We start from the raw sequence: 12,393 nt of genomic DNA, 5'->3' as shown, positions 1-12,393 counted from the left end.
AAGGCTCTGATTGTGGAATGACAAATATTAGTGTGTTTTATGTTGTTTAGCATTGTGTGTTTTATATTCATAGTTCTACGATGGTGTGTTTGAAGTTTTTATGGACTATTAGAGTTTGAATATGGTGTTTTAGTAATATTCATTCTATTATTTGTGAGTTTTAGGTGTGTTTTATGCCTGAAATTATTGTGTTTTATGACTTTTTACACTTTTTAGGAGAAACACACTTTCCGTAGGATCCCCACTCTATATATATATATAGGCTAATGCTAGACAAAAAACCCTAAAAATTTTAAGAAACCCTAGAAAACCCAACCTCCTGACATTTTTTTTTTGAAAAAAATAACACATGTAATATACATGTTTTTAAGAGTTTTGGGCCAAAAAAACAAAAAAGCGCCGAAGGATTTTTTTTTTTTAAAAATAAACAAATTTCATCAACTTTTGTGACTAACATGTGTTAGACAAAAAATGCTGAAACTTGTTTATTTTTTTTTAAAAACATTCCTTCGGCGCTTTTTTTGTTTTTTTTTTGCCCAAAACTCTTAAAAACATGGATATTACATGTGTTATTTTTTTCAAAAAATATCGGGAGGTTGGGTTTCTAGGGTTTCTTAAAATTTTTAAGGTTTTCTATATAGCCAACCATATATATATATATATATATATGGGATGGTTCAAATGAAAACCACTTTTAACGCGAAAACTCGAAAACTAACTAAAAAAGCCTAAAAAACACACAAATTTTTTTTTTCAATTCTTTATTAAAACTCACTAGTTTTTGTATATAAAAAAATTCAAAACAAAAAAAAAAATTTGTAGTGCACATGTGTAATAATTTACATGTGTAGTACACATACACATGTGTACTATTACACATGTGCACTACAAATTTTTTTTTTAAAGTTTTTTATATGGTTTAAATAGCGAAAATTGGTACGCAAAAAAAATTGGTATGTTTTTTAGTTTTTTTAATTAGTTTTCGAGTTTCGCGTCAACTATATATATATATATATATATATATATATATATATATATATATATATATATATATATATATAGGGAGCCGCTAAAATGAAAACCACCTCCAGTTGTAAGAAACATGAGAACCACTCTCCACCAATCACAATCAGCCAACGAAAAGGGTAGTTTGGTCATTTACCCTAAATGTCTAATCTCACCCCTCTCTCTTCATTTAATTCACACCCTCTCTCCTCTCTCCTCTCTCTTTCTTTGAAATTTATATCACGCAGACAATATCCATCTTCATCTCTCCATTAATCTCTCTCTCTCTTTCTTTTCAATACAGACTCTCTCTCTATTTTCCTTTATAAAACTCCATTGATGATACCATTCATTTTTAAATCTCTGCATACTCTCTCTCTTCAAATCCACCATCTAGATGAGAGAAAGATCGGAGAAGGATGTCACACCCCCAAAATCCACACGCGGAGTATCACCGCTTGGGAGCGCGACTGACCAGGATCAAGCCATCAATCATATCAAACATAGCATTTAATAATAATAAAAGTAATTAAGGTAGTTCATCATGACACGATTGATGTTTCAAAGCCAAACATTGTTTAAGTAGCGGAAGCATAGTAATGTAATCTCGAAATAATTATAAGTTCGAATATCGTTCATGATCCAAATCCCACAACGACCTGCTCCTCCCTGTGCAAGCTCCAATAATGTACCTAAGGTCCTGCAAGGCATGCAGCAAATAATCAACAAACTAGTTGAGCGAGTTCACAGAAAGTAAGTTCATAACATAGTGCGTAAGTTTAGCTAGTGGGGGCTTCCCATGCTAGTATGTACTAAAGGTGGGGGCTTCCCAAACCTTGTGTATATATTACCGGTGGGGGCTTCCCACGTTTATCCTTACTAATGAGGGCTTCTCATTAGGGGTACTTACTAGACTAACTTCCAACCATGTGTTCTTCTTTACCGAGAACAGGAATACGTACTGGGTCACGTAGGCTTTACGTGACGTGCCCTTCCCCGAGGACAGTGGTACGCGTGGGGGCTACGTAGGCTTTACGCAGCGTGTCCTTCCGACCCGGAAGACAGTAGAAGGTATTGGGTTACGTAGGCTTTACGTAACGTGTCCTCCCGACCCGGGAGACAAATGGCAAATACTGGGTTACGTAGGCTTTACGTAACGTGTCCTGACTATCCTGAGGACGATGGTCTATAGTCTAGTGAATGCGTAAGTACGAGTAACTCTTTCAATATCAACATATCCAACCCAATTCCCAACCCGGGAATCCCATGCCTTGGCTGTGTGAACTCACCTTGGTTTGCTCGGCAGATACACAAAGAGTACAGGTAGCAAGTAAATGGTCAACCACGTCCTATCATGGTTATTATACAAGTCAGGTTTTGACTAAGGTAGTACACGTAACGCACGTATAAAACATATAAGTTAACATGTTTCGAGCACTTATAGAACATGGTAACACCTAGCAGTCAAGAACATAACTTGTGTGTTCTAATCTCGGCCCAACATAACCCGGCCCAATTATATACCACATATTAAACTTGTGCGATCCAATGTCTAAGCCCGAAAGACAATCAGCCCACATAACATTCACCCAAATAACATATCGGCCCAAACAGATAAGCAGTCCAATAACATAACAGTCATAAGTTCAATCATTTGGCCCAATAGGTTGGGCTCGTGACGGTGTAGGCCCAAACAGAGTACGAACTAACGGGCCTCGAGTCGCAACCAGCGATCTCGAGTTGCAATAGAAGATTACGAGTCGCAACGGGAGGTTACGAGTCGCAATGGTGATCTCGGCTTGTCATGGTCTGGTTACGAGTCGCAACGGGACTCGCAACCGTGGTTTCGGCTCGTGCTGCTGTGTGGTGTGAGGTTTCGAGTCGCAATTGGACTCACAACCATGCTAAGTCTATCAATCTGCAACAACTTTCCTGATTTCATGCACAACAGTTACACGCCTTTATGCAAATCAATTTATCATTATCAGTTTCCATGATTAACAATCAATTAACAGTTTCCACAAATCAATTAACCAAATTATCGATTAAACAGGGCAGTTCCATCTCAATTCATATGAACTCTAATAACACATAATCAAGAACACTTGTCCAAAAACACATAAGCATATCCGATTTTTAACAAACATGGAGCCGATTAACACATTATCCCATAACAGCCGATTTCTTCATATCAATACATCCGATTCTAAGTTAACCACAATTACAAATCTGATTATATTTATCATCATAATGATTAATCCGAGGACCAAACATAACAACATAATCGAACCGGCCCTAGTTCATTATCATGCAATTTTAATCGGTTTAGTCTAAACAAGAAATCATAACATCACTTAACACGAAAGCATAAACAAAACACTAACCGATTACGAGTAAAGAAGGGTGATCCGAACAAGAGGATGATCGGATGGTCTTGTGCCGTCGGGTTCCAAGTAAAACGAGAGAGAGAGCCTTGGGTTGTGTGTGTTATGTGTTTTGAAAAAAACAATAGAATCAAACCCCTGCTCTTGGTTTTGTGTTTGCGAGTGGGGAGTGGGCCGAGCCCACTCGGCTGCCTAATGGGTCCGTGAACAAGGTGTGGCCCAAAGGGCTTGTGCACTCGATTGTAGTGTTATGCGATCGGATCAAGTTGTGCGGTTCAATACATACATGCACACATGATACACATAAAACCAAAACATTCATTAAATCATATAATTCAGTTATCGTAAGCACGTAACGTTACATTAAAGCAAGTCTAAAGTCCGAGTTGTCACATTATCCCCAACTAATTGGAAATTTCGTCCCGAAATTTGGTATGCACTCACTGAGGAAGCTAGGTAAGTTCAATCGTTCACTGGTTTTCCTGGGGTGTCACATCCTCCCCCCGTTGATCTGGAATTTCGTCCCGAAATTCCGAAGTAGTAGCTTCAGCCTCAGTAGTGGTTGTATTGGTTCCGAATAACTGAGGGTACTTTTCTGTCATCCTGTCTTCGCGTTCCCAGGTGTACTCTGGGCCACGTTTGGAGTTCCAACGAACTCGAACAAGAGGGATTCTCTTGTTTTTGAGGACCTTCACATCCCGGTCCGTGATTTCAACTGGTTCCTCGACGAACTGCAACCGCTCGTCGATAGTGAGTTCCTTAAAAGGAATGATGAGGGTTTCATCTGATAGGCACTTCTTTAAGTTCGACACATGAAAGACATTGTGAACTGCCCCGAGTTCAGCTTGTAGGTTTAGCTTGTATGCTACTTTGCCAATCTTTTCTTTGATTTCGAATGGTCCGACGTACCGCGGATTCAGTTTGCCCCGTTTGCCAAAACGTACCACACCCTTCCAGGGTGAGACTTTTAGTAAAACCCGGTCCCCGACCTGAAATTCCAATGGCTTTCTACGCTTGTCCGCGTAGGCTTTCTGACGGTCGCGTGCTGCCGCCATGCGTTGTCGTATCTGTGCGATCTTTTCTGTGGCGTCCACTACGATCTCTGGACCCGTAATCTGACTATCCCCCACCTCTGCCCAACAGAGAGGTGACCGGCATTTACGCCCATACAATGCCTCGAATGGAGCGGCTTGAATGCTGGTGTGATAACTATTATTATACGAGAACTCCACCAAAGGGAGATGCTTTTCCCAGCCGTTGCCGAAATCGATAACGCACGCCCGAAGCATGTCTTCGAGTGTTTGAATCGTTCGCTCAGACTGCCCATCCGTCTGAGGATGATATGCTGTGCTCATGTCTAATCGTGAGCCGAAAGATTTGTGCATCGCTTGCCAAAGCTCTGACGTGAATCGTGCATCGCGATCCGAAATGATGGACGTGGGCACCCCGTGCCTCGAAACAACTTCCTTAAGATAGACGTCTGCGAGAGTGGAGAACTTATCCGTTTCCTTTATAGGTAGGAAGTGTGCAGGCTTGGTGAGTCGATCCACGATCACCCATATGGTATCATTCCCACGCTGGGATCTAGGTAGGCCTGTAACGAAATCCATGGAAATTTCTTCCCATTTCCACTGAGGTATCTTAGGCTGCTGAAGTAGGCCAGCTGGTTTCTGATATTCAACCTTGACTCTCGCACAGGTCAAGCACTTTCCAACGTACGTAGCAATGTGGGCCTTCATACTAGGCCACCAATAAGTAGTGCTGATGTCGTGGTACATTTTGTCCGACCCTGGATGTACCGAGTAGCGAGATTTGTGTGCTTCGTCCATTACAAGTTCGCGTAGACCGCCATAAAGTGGGACCCAAATACGCCCCGTTACGTAGTAAGCGCCGTCTGCCTTCTGTTCCATTTGCTGTCGTGAGCCGCGTAAGGCTTCAGCCTTGACGTTTTCGGGCTTCAATGCTTCTATCTGAGCATTTCGTATCTTTGTAGGAAGGCTAGACTGAATTGTAAGCTGTAGCGCTCGCACGCGCCGAGGTAAAGTGTCTTTCCGACTGAGGGCATCAGCCACAACGTTGGCTTTGCCTGGATGGTACTTGATAGCGCATTCGTAATCGTTCAGTAACTCGACCCATCGCCGTTGACGCATATTCAAATCCTTCTGCTTAAGGATATGCTCGAGACTCCTGTGATCGGTGTAAATCGTGCACCTGGTACCGTACAGGTAGTGTCGCCATATCTTAAGCGCGAACACAACAGCTCCCAGCTCTAAATCGTGCGTCGTGTAGTTCCGTTCATGAACCTTGAGTTGACGTGAAGCGTAAGCAATAACCTTGTCGCGCTGCATTAACACACATCCAAGTCCCCGAATGGATGCATCACAATAAACCACGAAGTCATCCGTGCCCTCTGGTAATGAGAGAATAGGTGCGCTGCAAAGCCTATCCTTTAGGTGCTGAAAAGCAGTCTCCTGGGGCTCTCCCCAGCGATAGGTAACACCCTTCTGTGTCAGTAACGTAAGCGGCTGTGCAATCTTCGAAAAGTCTTTAATAAACCGTCTGTAGTAACCCGCCAAGCCCAAGAATTGGCGTATTTCCGTTGGCGTTCGTGGTGCAGGCCAGTTCCTGATCGAGTCTACCTTGGATGGATCGACATGGATCCCATCCTTGTTCACTACGTGGCCTAGAAAGTGGACTTCACGAAGCCAGAAGTCGCATTTCGAAAACTTAGCGTATAGCTGTTCCTTCCGAAGGAGTTCCAAAATAAGGCGAAGATGCTGCTCGTGTTCCTCCTGACTCTTGGAGTAGATCAGAATGTCGTCGATGAAAACAATGACGAACTTGTCAAGATAGGGTTTGCACACCCTGTTCATAAGATCCATAAATACGGCAGGCGCGTTCGTTAACCCGAACGACATGACAAGAAACTCGTAGTGACCGTAACGAGTTCTGAAGGCTGTCTTGGAGACGTCCTCATCCCGGACTCTCAGCTGATGATAACCAGACCTCAAGTCTATCTTCGAATAGTAACACGACCCTTGTAACTGGTCGAATAAGTCGTCTATGCGTGGAAGAGGATAACGGTTCTTCACCGTCACCTTGTTGAGTTCACGGTAGTCGATGCACATTCTGAACGTACCGTCTTTCTTTTTCACAAATAGTACTGGAGCTCCCCAAGGCGAAGAGCTTGGACGAATGAAACCCTTTTCCAAGAGCTCTTGTAGCTGCTTTGACAATTCCTCCAATTCTGATGGAGCTAGACGATACGGTGCGCGAGCTATGGGTGCTGCTCCTGGAGCGAGCTCGATTTGAAATTCGACCTGTCGATGAGGCGGTAAGCCAGGTAAGTCTTCAGGAAACACCTGAGGGTAATCGCGTACAATTGGAATATCCTCCAATTTCTTTTCTTTGGCTGATGCGTCTGTAACGAGTGCCAGAATGGCAGTGTGCCCCTTTCGTAAGCATTTCTGAGCCTTCAAGAAAGAGATGATGCCGACCACAGCACCACTCTTGTCGCCTTGGACTTCAAGAGGTTCTTGACCAGAACGAGGAATACGAATGATCTTCTCACTGCATAAGATTTCCGCCTGGTGTTGAGATAGCCAATCCATCCCAATCACGACGTCGAAACTACCCAAAACTATGGGAATGAGATCAATAGAGAAGGCTTGGCCAGCTAGGATAAGATTACAACCCTGAACTACGTGCGTGGCTTCTAGACTTTTACCGTTAGCTAACTCTACTACATGTTTGGTGGGTAAAAGTGTTGGTGCACGTTTTAGCAGTTGACACATTTTCACAGACATATAGCTCGTATCCGCACCCGAATCAAACAAAACAGTAACGTAAATATTGTCGAGGAGAAACTTACCCATAACCACATTGGGATCGTTCACTGCGTCTCCTCTTCTCAAAACGAAAGCTCGACCTCTTGCCTCGTTGCCATTATTGTTGTTGTTCCCGCCGTTGTTATGCCCATTGCCCTGGTTGTTGTTGTTGTTGCGGTTCTGGTTCTGGTTCAACTGAGGGCAATCGCGTTTGTAATGACCTTCAGCCCCACACTGGAAACATCCCCGGTTTCCACGCTGTGGCTGCTGCTGCTGCTGCTGGTTTTGTGGAGCTGGTTGCTGAGGCTGCTGATTCTGATTTGCAGGCCGTGGACTTCTACAGTCTTTGGCCTCGTGACCCATCTTAAGACACCTTTGACAACGACCCTTGTTACAGGGGCCATTGTGATGTCTGTGGCAATTGTGGCACTTAGGTTGACTTCCCTGATATCTCCTCTGTCTGTGACCACCAGAGGATTGCTGACTGGGGCTCTGGTAGTGGTCAATCTTCTGCTGTTGAGCTTGTGGCTGAACAGTCGCTGAACCCCTGCTGGAATCTCCATCCCATTTTCTTTTGCTTTCGCTAGTAGTAGCAGGAGTAGCTGAAGGAGTGACTGTAGCAGTAGCGCTGACACGCTTAGGCAGTTTATTTTGATCCACTGCCTGGTCGGTGATGCGATGAGCGAGACGCTGGATTTCCTGGATGTTGTCAAGGTTAGCCGAGGTAACGTGGCTCTGGATTTCTGGTGCCAACCCCTTGAGATACATCTCGATGCGCTTGTATGGAGGGTCTACCATAGTTGGGCACAGTACGGCCAGCTCATTCGACCGTTTAGTATACGCTTCGATCTCTGACCCAACCATTTTCAGGTTATACAGCTCGTCTTCCAGCTTGTGTATATCTTCACGCGTGCAATATTCCCTCTTGATAAGTTCCTTAAAATCGTTCCAGGGTGTGGCGTTAGCAGCTGCCAACCCAAGAATTTGCACCTGCGCATTCCACCAGGTTAGCGCGATTCCTTCCAAGGTGCCAGTGGCAAACTTGACCTTGCGAGCCTCAGGGCACTCGCACATTTCGAATACTGACTCTAGCTTTTCAAACCAGTGGAGGAGTCCCACTGCCCCCTCGGTGCCGCTGAAGGTACTTGGACGACAGTCCATGAAGTTCTTAAAGGTGCACACTTGCTGCGCTGGTTGACCTATTGTGTACGAATAGGGCAAAGTTAAATACGAGAGTTAATGTAGGATCCAAAGATCCTAGTGTGTGCCTATACTGCAGGATATACTACCTGCTTGAGCTGCTGCAACTGCCGCAGCAACTTGAGCTTGAACGAGAGCCTCTAGCTGGGCTTGAGTCATGTTGATTCGTCCAGACATGATCTAAAAAGTAACGTGAGTGAGAGTGGTTCGCGAGTAGGGCGATGACAGAAAAGTGTAAGCACATAGGGATTCTCATGCTATAGTATCATGTGTATCTAAACGTAATGCGAGCAAAGTTCTAAGCAGTTCTAGCAAACAGGCAATAAACATAAACCTCATTACCTAGGATGTCGAGTCTTGCACGTGGAGCGAAGCGTCGTTGTGGTTCGTTGAGAGCACTGTTCTGGTTATAGTCTGGTTTTAATAAAAACGTTTTCCCATATTAAAACCAAGTTCTCTATAACCAATGGCTCTGATACCAATCTGTCATACCCCCAAAATCCACACGCGGAGTATCACCGCTTGGGAGCGCGACTGACCAGGATCAAGCCATCAATCATATCAAACATAACATTTAATAATAATAAAAGTAATTAAGGTAGTTCATCATGACACGATTGATGTTTCAAAGCCAAACATTGTTTAAGTAGCGGAAGCATAGTAATGTAATCTCGAAATAATTATAAGTTCGAATATCGTTCATGATCCAAATCCCACAACGACCTGCTCCTCCCTGTGCAAGCTCCAATAATGTACCTAAGGTCCTGCAAGGCATGCAGCAAATAATCAACAAACTAGTTGAGCGAGTTCACAGAAAGTAATTTCATAACATAGTGCGTAAGTTTAGCTAGTGGGGGCTTCCCATGCTAGTATGTACTAAAGGTGGGGGCTTCCCAAACCTTGTGTATATATTACCGGTGGGGGCTTCCCACGTTTATCCTTACTAATGAGGGCTTCTCATTAGGGGTACTTACTAGACTAACTTCCAACCATGTGTTCTTCTTTACCGAGAACAGGAATACGTACTGGGTCACGTAGGCTTTACGTGACGTGCCCTTCCCCGAGGACAGTGGTACGCGTGGGGGCTACGTAGGCTTTACGCAGCGTGTCCTTCCGACCCGGAAGACAGTAGAAGGTATTGGGTTACGTAGGCTTTACGTAACGTGTCCTCCCGACCCGGGAGACAAATGGCAAATACTGGGTTACGTAGGCTTTACGTAACGTGTCCTGACTATCCTGAGGACGATGGTCTATAGTCTAGTGAATGCGTAAGTACGAGTAACTCTTTCAATATCAACATATCCAACCCAATTCCCAACCCGGGAATCCCATGCCTTGGCTGTGTGAACTCACCTTGGTTTGCTCGGCAGATACACAAAGAGTACAGGTAGCAAGTAAATGGTCAACCACGTCCTATCATGGTTATTATACAAGTCAGGTTTTGACTAAGGTAGTACACGTAACGCACGTATAAAACATATAAGTTAACATGTTTCGAGCACTTATAGAACATGGTAACACCTAGCAGTCAAGAACATAACTTGTGTGTTCTAATCTCGGCCCAACATAACCCGGCCCAATTATATACCACATATTAAACTTGTGCGATCCAATGTCTAAGCCCGAAAGACAATCAGCCCACATAACATTCACCCAAATAACATATCGGCCCAAACATATAAGCAGTCCAATAACATAACAGTCATAAGTTCAATCATTTGGCCCAATAGGTTGGGCTCGTGACGGTGTAGGCCCAAACAGAGTACGAACTAACGGGCCTCGAGTCGCAACCAGCGATCTCGAGTTGCAATAGAAGATTACGAGTCGCAACGGGAGGTTACGAGTCGCAATGGTGATCTCGGCTTGTCATGGTCTGGTTACGAGTCGCAACGGGACTCGCAACCGTGGTTTCGGCTCGTGCTGCTGTGTGGTGTGAGGTTTCGAGTCGCAATTGGACTCGCAACCATGCTAAGTCTATCAATCTGCAACAACTTTCCTGATTTCATGCACAACAGTTACACGCCTTTATGCAAATCAATTTATCATTATCAGTTTCCATGATTAACAATCAATTAACAGTTTCCACAAATCAATTAACCAAATTATCGATTAAACAGGGCAGTTCCATCTCAATTCATATGAACTCTAATAACACATAATCAAGAACACTTGTCCAAAAACACATAAGCATATCCGATTTTTAACAAACATGGAGCCGATTAACACATTATCCCATAACAGCCGATTTCTTTATATCAATACATCCGATTCTAAGTTAACCACAATTACAAATCTGATTATATTTATCATCATAATGATTAATCCGAGGACCAAACATAACAACATAATCGAACCGGCCCTAGTTCATTATCATGCAATTTTAATCGGTTTAGTCTAAACATGAAATCATAACATCACTTAACACGAAAGCATAAACAAAACACTAACCGATTACGAGTAAAGAAGGGTGATCCGAACAAGAGGATGATCGGATGGTCTTGTGCCGTCGGGTTCCAAGTAAAACGAGAGAGAGAGCCTAGGGTTGTGTGTGTTATGTGTTTTGAAAAAAACAATAGAATCAAACCCCTGCTCTTGGTTTTGTGTTTGCGAGTGGGGAGTGGGCCGAGCCCACTCGGCTGCCTAATGGGTCCGTGAACAAGGTGTGGCCCAAAGGGCTTGTGCACTCGATTGTAGTGTTATGCGATCGGATCAAGTTGTGCGGTTCAATACATACATGCACACATGATACACATAAAACCAAAACATTCATTAAATCATATAATTCAGTTCTCGTAAGCACGTAACGTTACATTAAAGCAAGTCTAAAGTCCGAGTTGTCACAAAGGAGATCGCCCCCTGATTTCCGGCGACAACCCCCCTGCCAAACACCCTCTCCCCTCCGTCTATACCGTAATCGCCCCCTTCGAAATTTTCTGCACAGTAATCGCCGCCGACTGGAACTCATACACCCCCCCCCCCATCTTCTCCGGTGAGCCGCAACCCTTCATCTCCCTCGCTTCATCATATAGATTCAACCACGGATCGGATGTTTCAGCAACGATTCCGAGCGGCCAAGTGGTGGTCGTTTGTGCGACTTGGGGTTTCGAGTGAAGGGAGATGGGGGTTTGCAGGTTTTTCAGTCGTGGAGAAAATGGGTTTTGGCGGCGACTGTGTTGGTGGTTTTTGATGTAAACGGAGACGGTGGTGGTGGTGAGGACTGTCGGAGACGGTGGTGGCAGTGGTGGGGTTTTCACGGCGGCGGTGGTGGTGTTTGGTTAGATATTTTTGGTATGCTCTTTTAATGTTTTTTGCTGGTGATTTTTTGATTGTTTGAATGTTTGAATCTGTGAACTTTTGAATGGTTTTGAATGTTTTCAAACAGTGATTTTTGCTGGGTTTTTGGTGGTGACTTTGAATGTTTTGAACAGTGGGTTTTGCTGTGGGTTTTGCTGGTGATTTTTTTATTGTTTGAATGTTTGAATCTGGGATATTTTTGAATGATTGAATCTGTGGGTTTTGCTGGTGCTTTTTGGTAGATCTTCGAACAGTGAACTATGTGGGGTTTGATTCGTTTTTGGATTTGGGCGGCGATGATGAAAAAAAAAAACGCATATTTTGATGACGATGGCGCGGCAAGGACGGTGGAGGGTAGGTTTTTGAACCTGCAACCCCACTTTGCAGCCTCTGATTATCGGGAAATCTGAGCCAAAACTTCGTTTTTTTTAACCCGATTTTTTTTCGAGATACACTTTGTTTTGATGTTGTTGTTTTTTTATTTTTCCCCCTAGTCGATGATGATAACGATATATCTGAGACACCTCCCGAGTTTGCCATTTCTGAGTGCGTTCATTTTTGGGTAAACTTTTTACGTAAAACGTAAACTTTTTACGTAAAACGTAAACTTTTTAGGTAAAACAAAAACTTTTTAGGTAAAACGTAAATTTTTTACGTAAAACGTAAAACTTTTTACGTTAAAC

At 43.7% G+C, this 12,393-nt stretch overlaps 1 long non-coding RNA gene across 1 annotated transcript; it reads left to right on the top strand.

Moving 5' to 3' along the window:
- The first annotated feature begins 1,276 nt into the window (after window positions 1-1,276).
- LOC110927827 lies at window positions 1,277-11,825 on the top strand. Its single transcript, XR_002585935.2, has 2 exons — window positions 1,277-1,426; window positions 11,265-11,825. It is a non-coding gene; the product is annotated as an uncharacterized LOC110927827 (long non-coding RNA).
- Window positions 11,826-12,393: the final 568 nt, after the last annotated feature.

This window comes from Helianthus annuus, chromosome 3 (assembly GCF_002127325.2).
Source record: "Helianthus annuus cultivar XRQ/B chromosome 3, HanXRQr2.0-SUNRISE, whole genome shotgun sequence".
NCBI lineage: Eukaryota > Viridiplantae > Streptophyta > Magnoliopsida > Asterales > Asteraceae > Helianthus > Helianthus annuus.
This window is presented reverse-complemented; position numbering and strand designations above follow the sequence as displayed.